At 42.6% G+C, this 11426-nt stretch overlaps 1 protein-coding gene across 1 annotated transcript in view; it reads left to right on the top strand.

The window, feature by feature from the left end:
• Nucleotides 1-981: 981 nt before the first annotated feature.
• The window catches only part of ARMH3 (armadillo like helical domain containing 3), a 177392-nt gene continuing 166947 nt past the window's right edge, over nucleotides 982-11426 (top strand). The window contains exon 1 of the mRNA XM_040486247.1: nucleotides 982-1091. The gene's annotated coding sequence lies outside the window, so the exon portion shown is untranslated. The remainder of the gene's footprint in view (nucleotides 1092-11426) is intronic.

Below are 11426 nucleotides of genomic sequence, written 5' to 3'. Positions count from 1 at the left end.
ACAGTATTCCAGAGGTTGTGCTCTTACCTACTCAGTGTATGGCCTTCTAAACTTAACCCTTGTCTGAATCTGTATTTAATTAACTTCTTTGACATAGGCATGGACAGTGTGTTATGTTGCTTCACCTTTATACCCTCTCCTCTAAGACTTGGCCCCATCTTCACCTTCCCCCAGGAAGCCTCCAGAGATTGACATGGAATTTTCCCTTCTCTGAACTTTCAGGGCATTTACAACTTGAGCCTTCCTAAGCCTGCCCTTGATAACTCACTGTCTGATTATTTATTTATTTATTTATTTATTTATTTATTTATTTATTTATTTAAAATGCTTATTTTTGAGGGAGCACAAGCAGGAGAGGGGCAGAGAAAGAGAGAGAGAGAGAATCCCAAGCAGGTTCTGTGTTATCAGCAGGCAGCCCAAAGCAAGGCTTGATCCTGGGAACCTTGAGATCATGACCTGAGCTGAAAGGAAGAGTCAGATGCTTAACCCACTGAGCCACCCAGGTGCCCCAGCAGCCTATCTTTTTTTAAATTTTCCATTTTGTACAGAGAAAATTGAGACTCAGAGGAGTTACTTGCCCAGTTAACCCATGTTACTTTGAACACACTAGGCACAAAATACTGTTTGTTGAATGGATTTGTTTCCAATTTTTCATTTACAAACTTGCCATAAACATCTTGGAACATATATCTTTATTCCTATAAATGGAATTGCCGAGTTCAGAGTCCGCTGTATTTAAAAAGTGTGTATGTATATTTCTCCCATATTTGAAAATCTGCTATTGCAGCTTGTGTCCAGTAGACTCTCAATAGATGTTTCTTTGGCTAATTTATTTCTCGCGGTGCATTTCGGGAGTTGTAGTCTTTGCGATGATTGCTGGGAACCATGGTCTGAGCCAGGCTCAGGAAACGGGCGTGGACGTACCTATCACACAGCGGGCTTTAGGACCCGGCGGGGCACCGTGGGCCGGGGGAAGGGTCGGGGGAGGTCGGGAGCGCGTCCGTGAGCCGAGAGTAACAGCGGCGTCGGTGGCGTCGGGAGCGAGCGGGCCCGGGAGCGGCGCGGGTGGTGGAGGAGGAGCCCGGGGCTCGGTAAGCGGCGCCGGCCCGGGTCGGTCCCCGAACCTGAGCAACCCCTGCAGCTCCTGTCGGACTAGGCCTTGGCCCCGAGGCGGTCTGGGGGCGGGGCCTGCGCTCGCCTTGGGGACGAAGGTGGGGGCGGGGGGGCGGGGGGGCGGGGGGGAGGGGGAGGGCAGCTGCTGAGGCGGGCCGAGCTTGCGTGCGGCTAGGAGGCTGGGCCCGGGCGGCGGAGGGGGCTGGAAGCGGCTCGCTCCTCCAGCGGCTGGTCCCTCGGACCTTCCGGTGCCGGTCTCAGCCCTCCCACTCCCTGCTGGGTCCTCCTAGCTGCCGAGATGCTGACCTTTGACCCGAGCGTGGGGCTGATCCTGCCGCCTCAAGCTGCCTCCAGAGCCTCTCCCACTCAGCTTGTCCCCACTCGAGGGAGGCCTTCTGCCCAGCCCAGCCTGGCCCTGGGATGAGGGCCCTTGGACAGGACCTCTGAGAAGGGTTAGAGGCAGGCCCGGTTGTTCTGGAAGGCCCCTCATCCTGCCCCTTTTTTCAGTCTCTGACGGGCTGCAGTCCACCTTACACCCAGAATCAATGAAGCGACCGTGTTTTCTCAGGGTTACTTGGTGCAAGCCTGGGAGATGAACCTGTTCCCAGGCAGGCGTGGGGAAGAAATAAATAGAGGAAAAGAAGCAGGTTCTCTGAGGAAGGAGAGCTATCAGAAGCCAGGGAATGCTGCCTTTGGAGACTGGGGAAGTGCGAACTTGGGCCAGACTGAAAAATGTTTCTGGATCATCAGACCTTCCCCATTTCTTTCTCTCCAGAAAAAGTTTTGAGCTTAGTGAGGACGGTTTCTTTGCTATTCTGAGTTCCCAGTGACTTTGTAAACCAGGACAAGTATGGTTTGTGTTCCTGTCTTAAGCACAAGTTAATGGAATTATTTTGGGTGTGTCTTCAGCTGGATTTGTGTGCACAGTACTTTCCTAGGGGAAAGTTTTTGGGATATCAAGTCTATCAGTCTAGGGAAAGGTGGATCCTTCTTGTTAGGATTGTAAAGGGGGGATTCCCACTCTTCTTAGTCAATTGGGAAGCGTTTATGAGTTGTTTTTTTTTTTTTTTTTTTTTTAAAGTAGGCTCCAGGCCCAGCTCAGAGCCAAAGCTGGGGCTTGAACTCAGGACCCTGAGATTGAGACCTGAGCTGAAATCAAGAGTCTGACCCTTAACTATCTGAGCCACCCAGGTGCCCCAAGACTATTTCATTGGATGTTTAGGCATTATAATTCACTCATTCGTTCAACATTTGTGTAATAGAATTTTTAAAAACCCTTGAAAACTCAAAGCAGTTGTGACAGTTGGAATCTCACATAGAGTCAAGTTCAGAAATCATAAAACTTGGGGAAAACAGCCAATCACAAATTGGTCCAGGATATATGAAGGTGAACTGTTTATTCAACACACACCTATTGAGTAGATACTATGTAACTGGCCCTGTGGTTAGAAATAGGAGTATCTTTTCTCAAGGACATCAGAGAAACATTCATATGAAAATTATAGTGCACTGTTACATATCCATATAAAGAAATTTATACAGTGTGAAGGGAATATTGCCATTGTGTGGGAGAGTCAAGGATATTTTTGCAAGGAGGAGTTACTTTAGTTGGGTTTTGAAGGATGAGTAGGAGCTTGTACAAATAAGGTGTTCCAGTTCAAGAGTACAGCATGCACAAAGGCATGGTGAAACTGTGACGACAAGAAATAACATGATGTTTAAGTATTAGAAATTTGTCCTAAGCAGGATGTTTGGTGGAGAACTTGCCATGAGGTAAGACTGAAAGGAAAGTAGGGAGCCATTGGAGTTATTTATGTTAGGGAGTGACAGATGTATGAATTAAAGTAATGAGAAATGTGTCAGTGAACTAGTTACCTAGAGTCTGAATAACGTGTGGCATTGGGAACGAAGAGGAGAGGTATGGATTTTACAAATATTTCTGAGATATGCAACATAACTTAGTGACTAGGGAGAGAGTAGGCTAAGGTTTGTAATTTGAGAGCTTGGATGAATGGGCATTTCACTGACCAGGATGTGGATTAGAAAAAGTAGAGCAAATTTTTAAGGGTTGGGGTGACTATGGAAACAGGTATAGGGGGGATATCTGGTTTGTTGAGATCAAGTTGTTTGTGGGGTGTGCACAGGGAAGTGTTAGGAGACAGCTGGAAGTAAGGAGGCCTGGCGAGCTTAGTATCTTGGCCATAGCTCTCTGTAGGTGAGGCCATATATGAAAAAATGCTGGGGAAAATGATGTCTGTTTTGTTTGTTGATAAGGAAGAATTGGAATCTGCACTTCTTCCATTCAGCAGTGAGCTTCTCAAGGCAGGTACCATAACTTAGTAATTTTGGGTCCCCTTTTTGTCTCATGCTTTACCTGTGCCATTATAAGGTCTTGATAAATGTTAGTTATTAAGCCAGCAAGAAATCCGTTTACTTAGTAAGGTTGCAGTTACCTGTTGGGTTTTAAGAAGATTATGAGAGTCTGTCTTAGAATTTTCGTTTTATACTTAGGTGGTATTCATGAGGTTTGTATGGTTGAACAGGAAAGGAAATGAAGAAGATATGAGTGACGTGCTGCTTGAGGAGGTTCAGGGCTTGAACAGGAGATGGACAGTATTAATTTACAGGAGGCTCCAGCTCATTGAGAAGAGGTTCTTACAATGAACTCTCATTCTGGGAGATGTCAGAAAAATGTGATTTTCAGTCAAAGTTTCCCGAAAGCCTGTCAGTTTGGAGTTGGGTCCTCCTTATGAAGGTGCAAGCGTGTTCCTTCTTGTATAAAATAATTTGAAAGGGAACCTGAGGTAGTCATGTTTATTTAAACCTCTTCATCTGTATTATTAGTTTGTGCAAGTAGGCAGACTCCGTAAATTCATTTGGGACCAGACTGAATTCTCTTCTGTGAAGCTACTTCACCTCTAGTGGATGCAGACAGTGGCTGATACCTAGAGTAAGGATTGGGAAATTCCTGTTTTTGCCATTTGCTGCTTAGTCTTAGGAAAGTCCCTGAATTACTTCTACTTTCCTTTTTCCTTTTCTTTTCTTTTAAACATTTTTTTAAATGTTCACTTATTTTTGAGGGAGAGACAGGGCGCAAGTGGGTGAGGGGCAGAGAAAGACGGAAACACAGAATCTGAAGCAGGCTCCAGGCTCTGAGCTGTCAGCACAGAGCCCGTGTGGGGCTCGAACTCCCAAACTGCAAGATCATGACCTGAGCCGAAGTCAGATGCTCAACTGACTGAGCCACCCAGGCGCCCCCACCCCTTTATGTATGTATGTATGTATGTATGTATGTATGTATGTGTTTATTTTTGAGAGAGAGAGAGAGCGCGCGCTTGAGAGAGCACGTATGAGCAGGGGAGGGGCAGGAGAGAGGGAGACACAATCTGAAGTAGGCTTCAGGCTCCAAACTGTCAGCATCGAGCCCAGTGCGGGGCTTGAACTCACCAACGGTGAGATCATGACCTGAGCCGAAGTTGGTCGCTTAACTGACTGAGCCACCCGGGCGCCCCTATTTCTACTTTCAAGTGTAAGCTAAACACCCATTCTGAGGTGAGCCCTGTAGAGCACATGCAAGATGTGAATGCTGCCCCATAGTGGCTCATGTACCTACTGAATCAGGCTGGTTCTTTCCTAGTAGAAAATAGGGATGATGCTTGTCAGACAATGTCCTGACTTGACTGACTTTTCTTGGATAAGGTGGGAACGTTGATATTATGGATGTCAGTTTGGAGTTTCCACAGAACTTTAACTGAATCCGGATTTTTGAGTATTCCGTTAGTCAACACCTGATTTTTTGCACTACTGGGATATTCTGCTAGGACAAAGGACTACCAGAGAAGGATTTAGTGTCTTTACCACTTTCTATAGCTGTTTTACTTTGGCAAGTGAAATCTTCATTGTCAAATTATGGTAATTAAGTACCTACTACAATAGTACCTATCTACTTTAAAGGATTAAATAAAGTATATTTAAAGCACTGAGAACAGTGCCAACTATATAGTCAGTATTCAGTAGTGTTATTTATCATATATCACCTTGATTGGAAGGCTGTGCTCTGAAAGATTTGGAGGAATGAGTGATGAGTTCCCTCCCCAGGACTTCATAAAAGAAAAGTGATAGCCTGAGGGGATGGTGGCCTATCCTTTAGCTCTCCATGAAGAAATTCAAAGAGGTGGCTTCATGAGTGCAGACCTCACTCTGTTTTTATTTTGGAGATAAGAGAGACTTGGAGTGACTAGCACTAAAAATCCATTAAAATGGAAAGGCTTTATATGCTTCAGAGACAGTCTGTGGGGTGGAATTGGGGGAACCAGTGTCCCATGCTATGAGAGAAGCTGTGGCGAGGAACCACGTGGAACAGTAGGATGTGAATCCAGCAAGTGAACTAAATCCTCGGTCCTTCAGAAAGAAAGAGGCATGTTAGGAACTGGTTTGAGAAGGTAAGGGTTGGAGTTTGAAGTAGAAATCCTCTACATTTTCTTAAATGTTTATAGTGCTAGTATTTACCTTTAAGGAGTGTGGTATGCCTTTCGGAAGAATTTAGGGAGCAGATAACTTCTGCCTAAGGATTAGACACACACACATATACATACGCATACACACACATGTATACCCATGCTTCTGGAGAAATTGTGGACTTTTAGGAGAGCCAGGGTAGGAGACTATATTTCTGGTTTTATAAACATACTGCTTCTTGTGTATTGAGTGAATGGCCAGTGATCAGACAATGATAATATTTTAATTTTTTTTTCAACGTTTTATTTTATTTTTGGGACAGAGAGAGACAGAGCATGAACGGGGGAGGGGCAGAGAGAGAGGGAGACACAGAATCGGAAACAGGGTCCAGGCTCCGAGTCATCAGCCCAGAGCCCGACGCGGGGCTCGAACTCACGGACCGCGAGATCGTGACCTGGCTGAAGTCGGACGCTTAACCGACTGCGCCACCCAGGCGCCCCTGGGCAATGATAATATTTGACTCAGCTAACCACAGCTTCTGGGGAGACAGGATTTTTATCTCCTTCACTTGAAGCATTTTAGATTACTGTAGTCAGTGTGTCTTGTAGTGATCTATCACAGATGGACAAACTGGGGCTGAGGTCCTAAGGGAGGGGATGCCATTGGTGAGTTAGTGTGGGGAGAATGAGCTGGGAATAGGTGAGGGCTGCTCCAGTGCCTTTTCTAGAGGTGACAAGTTTTATTCATCCTCTCAGAATGGTCCTATGTTTAGATGTTCCTTTCAAAGCATTTGATGAGTTTCAACGCTTTGATGAGTACTTCTCAAACTTTAGTGAGTATCAGAATTACTTGGGATAAAGTTTTTCAACCTTGTTAACTTTCACATATTGAGCCAGATAATTGTTGTGAGGACTGTCCAGTGCGTTGTAGAATGTTAGCTTTCCCCTACCTAGTAGATGATAGTAGTATCTCCTTTCCCAGTTGTGACAGACAAAAATATTTCCAGTCATTAATTTCCCCTGGAAGGCAAAATTGCCACAGTTGAGAACCACTGACCTGGGGTGATTATTAAAAATGTAGACCCCTAGTGTCAACTGTACTAAAAAAAAAAAAAAAAAAAAAAATCTAGACCCCTAGTCCTTATCTTGAAAAGTCTGTTTCAGTAGTGGGAAAAGGGAGCTTAGGGATCTACATTTTCAGGAGGCACCTCAGGAGGTTCTGAAACAAGTGATCACAGCTCAGTGGTAGCAAAGTATAATCGTTCCTAAGCTGAGAGCTGTATAGATTTATACTTGACTTGCTCTGCATTTCATCTTTCTGTCTTACCTTACTGTATCTTTCCGTTCATTATCAAATTTTGGTGGAGAATTATCCTTAGAGCACTGACTAAGCTCAATTAAAATTTTATCGGGGCGCCTGGGTGGCTCATTCAGTTACGTGTCCCAACTTCAGCTCAGGTCATGATCTTGCAGCTTGTGAGTTTGAGCCCCGAATTGAGCTCTGTGCTGACAGCTCAGAGCCTGGAGCCTGCTACCAATTCTGTGCCTCCCTCTTTCTCTCTCTGCCCCTTTCCCACTTGTGCTCGCTCTCTCTCGCTCTCTCAAAAATAAACATTAAAAAAGTTATTATCAATTAAATCTTTTTGTGGATATTACTGAGTTTCAGCTGTTTTTTTTTTTTCTATTACCATTATTGGATACATCTATCACCTTTACTAGACAGATTCCTTTCCAGTGTTTTCTTCCAAGTTTTTCTACCATTCCATTCATTTGTATGTCTTTTTCACTTTACCATTATCAATATTTATATACAATATTTATATATATACATGCATGTGTCAGACACACGCATATGTATCTTTTACTACTTACGGTGGCACTTCTACCCATTGGCAAACTAGAGTGTTGAAACTCAAGATATCTGGACATCCTAAGGTTTGTTCATTGAGAACTGGCCTGGAACCTCATCTCAGTTTCTCTGCAGATCCTCAGCTTTGTTTATATATAGGTTACACCACTTCTGCCCACTCTTCTGCCTTTTGAGAGACAGGGTAGCATAGTGTTTAAGAGCAGGGATTCTAACATGTGGCTGAGTTTGAGTCCCTACTCTCACACTGGCAAGTTTTTTTTTTGTTATTTTGTTTGTTTGTTTGTTTTTGTAACCATTTTATGCTTTAGTTTTCTTATGGTAAAGTTCCAGGATCATAGGTCTGTGAGGATAAAACCAATTAATGTATACAAAGTGCTTATAACAGTGCCTGGTGCATAGTAAATGTTAAGCAAATGTTAATGTTTTGGTTGTTATTTTTGATTAGTATCCTGAGTGTGCAAGTTGGGGTCCCTGCTAGTTCTAGTGTTTTGCATGGGTGCTGTTAATTTTCATATACGTATGATCGCACAGACTTTTTAAAAAATTATTATATGTTTATTTTTTAAAAATATTTATTTTTTAAAGTTTTTTTAAAATTTATTTTGAGAGAGAGAGAGAGAGAGAGTGCAAGTGCGTGGGGGAGGAGCAGAGACAGAGAGAGAGAGAGAGAGAGAGAGAGAGAGAGAGAATTCCAAGCAGGCTCTGTGCTGTCAGTGCAGAGCCTAATGTGGGGCTCCATCCCACAATTGTGAGATCATGACCTGAACTAAAGTCAAGAGTTGGGGGCATTTAACTGACTGAGCCAGCCAGGGGCCCCCAGACTTTTTTTTTTTTTTTTTTTTTTTTTAGCTCAAGGAATAGCTTACGTAATGGAAAGTGTACAACTTGATGATTTTCTTTCTTTTCTTTGTGTGACCTCCACTCTGATCAAGATAGAGCACATTTTCAGCACCTGAGTAGGCTTCCTTGTGCCACTTCCTCCCACTCATCTCCCCACCAGAGGTAACCACTGTTCTGACCTCTGTCACCATGGATTAATTTTGCTGTCTTTGAACTTCATATAAATAGAATCATTTGTTTGTACTCTTTTCTTTCAGAGGTTTTTATTCAACATCTGTGAAAGCGATCAGTATTTTTTCAGTAATTTGTTCTTTTAAATTTCTGGGTAGTACCCTGTTCTACGAATAAATTATAATCTTCCCATTCAGCTGATGGACATTTGAATTCTTTTTTATGTATGGAAAAAACTCACAAAAAACACAAAATACCCACTTCAGAAACCTTTCAACATTTCAAAAAAGAAATGTTTATTATAATCTAGGCATTTTGGCTCTTCTGTTCCTCGAACACGCCAAGTATGTTCAAATCTTGGAGACTTTGCATTTGCCATTCCCTCTATGCCTTTCCCTCTAACACTTTTGCCAAGACTTTCATGTGGCTGTTTCCTTCCTGTTATTTTGGTTCCAGTCCACATATTACTTGTCATAGAGGCCTTTAATCTCTCAGTCTAATGTAGTCCCCCTATATAGTTTGTCTTCAAGGTACTTATCACTTGTTTGTTATCTTTTCCCCACTCTAGAATGAAAACTCTGAAAGCAGAAATCTTGTCTGTCATGTTAACTTCTGTATCCCTAGTGCTTGGTACCAAAAAGGTGCTCAACAGATATTTGTAGAATGAATGAATGCCTGATCTGTGCATATGTTTTTTCTTTCTAGAAGATGGGCACATTGGTTTTTATTCATTTTTTTTCTCCTTTCCTTTTTCCTTTTCTCTCTCCTTTTTCTTTTCTTATGTACTGGTTGAAATGTTGTAGGATGTTTACCTCAGCATCTACCTATAGGTGGTGTTTTGGAGCTTCACTCACCAGTGAAGAGAGGGTGATACTTGCTAACAGTCCATTACCAGTATGAACCTAGAACCCCAGTCCATTAAATTTGGAAGCCTATAGAGAACTGTTCCATGGCCTCCCCCCGGCCCCCGGGTTTATTGAATTGAGATATAATTGATATATTATTGAGATTATAATTAATATATAACATCGATATATAATTTTAAAGTGCACAATGTGATGATTGGATACACATATACATTGTGAAATGATTGCCATGAAAAGGTTAATTAAAACATTCATGCATGAGGCACCTGGATGGCCCAGTCAGTTGAGCGTCTGACTTCAGCTCAGGTTATGATTTCATGGCTCGTGAGTTCTCGCTCTGCGTTGGGCTCTGTGCTGCGAGCACAGAGCCTGGAGCCTGCTTCAGTTCCTGTGTCTCCATCTCTCTCTGCCCCTCTGCTGCTGCTGCTGCTGCTGCTGCTGCTCTCTTTCTCTCTCTCTCAAAAGTAAATAAACATTAAAATTAAAAAAAAACACCATTCATCTATCATCTCACATAGGCATATTCATGTTGTTACAAATGGCAGGATTTCCTTCCTTTTTTGTAGCTGAATGATATTCCATTTTATGTGTATACCACATTTTCTTTATCCATTCATTTATTGATAAGACTCTTAGGTTGTTTCCATAGCTTGACTATTGTGAATAATGCTGCAGTGAACATGGGGATGCCAGTATCTCTTTAATGAGACAGTGATTTCATTTCCTTTGGATATATACACAGAAGTGCGATTGCTGGATCATATCATAGTTTTATTTTTAATATTTTGAGGAACCTCTATACTGTTTTCTGTAGTGGCTGCACTGATTTACATTCCCAACACTGTACAGAGGTTCCCTTTTCTGAACACACTTGCCAGTGCTGCTTTTTACAGATTGGCAAATTGAAGCCCAGGGAAGGAAAGGAAATTAAAGTTTATAGAATGAGTGTATAAGAATTGGGGCTAAAACTCCAAGACATTTTGCTGTTATTTAGTATTTTTTAAACTTTTTTTAAATGTTTATTTTTGAGAGAGAGAGAGTGTGACAGAATGGGAGTGGGGTAGAGTGCCTTTTTCTCAGGCAGAGAAAGAGGGAGACACGGAATCTGAAGCAGGCTCCAGGCTCCGAGCTGTCAGCACAGAGCCCGACGTGGGGCTCGAACTCACCAACTGCAAGATTATGACCAAGCCGAAGTCAGATGCCCATGCCCCAACCGACTGAGCCACCCAGGCGCCCCAAGCTGTTTTGCTTTTAGATTTTTTCCAGTTTTATTGAAAAATTACTGACATACATCAGTATAAAAGGCGTAACAGCATGATGGTTTAAAAAAAAAAGTTTTTTTAATCTTTATTTATTTTTGAAAGAGAGACGGAATGTGAGCAGGGGAGGAGCAGGGAGAGAGAGGGAGACACAGAATCCAAAGCAGGCTCCAGGCTCCGAGCTGTCAGTATAGAGCCCAACACGGGGCTCGAACTCTTGAACTGTGAGATCATGACCTGAGCTGAAGTCAGACACTCAACCCTCAACCGACTGAGCCACCCAGGCACCCCTGTGGTTTTATTTACATATATTGTGAATTGATTACCTCGGGTTTCATTAGCCTCTGTCATCTCATGTAGATACAATACCAAGACTTTTGATAGATTAACTCTGGAAACTCTCTGGAAATTAGAGTGAATTTCTTTTAAATTAATTTTCTGCTACTAGAGTTGGCATGTATTGTGCTCAAGAAGACAGTTAAGTCAATGAATAACTAACTTGCTTAGTGTAACTAGCATTTCTTGTGTATTAGGCATTGGCAGAGTTTGGCTTTAGGTTTTAAAATCTTGATATTTGGTTGTTTTACCCTGAAGGGATATGAAATGATGTGCATTTAAGACAGTCGTGGCTGGATTGCCTTAAGATAGAATTCTTAAAAAGTTGTATGACTTGAGTCTTTCAGAGAGAAGTTGTTCTGTGGGTCATGGGATTGGCAGTCCCTGAGGTTTAGTAATAAAAGACTTCATTGATATACCATTTACTGTTGGGTTGGGGGATTTGAAACCATTCCTAAATTTGATGGTAAGTGAAGTTAGGATTGATATGTTGCCTTATTCTTTTTTATATTTT

Source organism: Herpailurus yagouaroundi, unplaced genomic scaffold (genome assembly GCF_014898765.1).
Source record: "Herpailurus yagouaroundi ecotype Mexico unplaced genomic scaffold, PumYag 163, whole genome shotgun sequence".
Taxonomy (NCBI): domain Eukaryota; kingdom Metazoa; phylum Chordata; class Mammalia; order Carnivora; family Felidae; genus Herpailurus; species Herpailurus yagouaroundi.
This window is presented reverse-complemented; position numbering and strand designations above follow the sequence as displayed.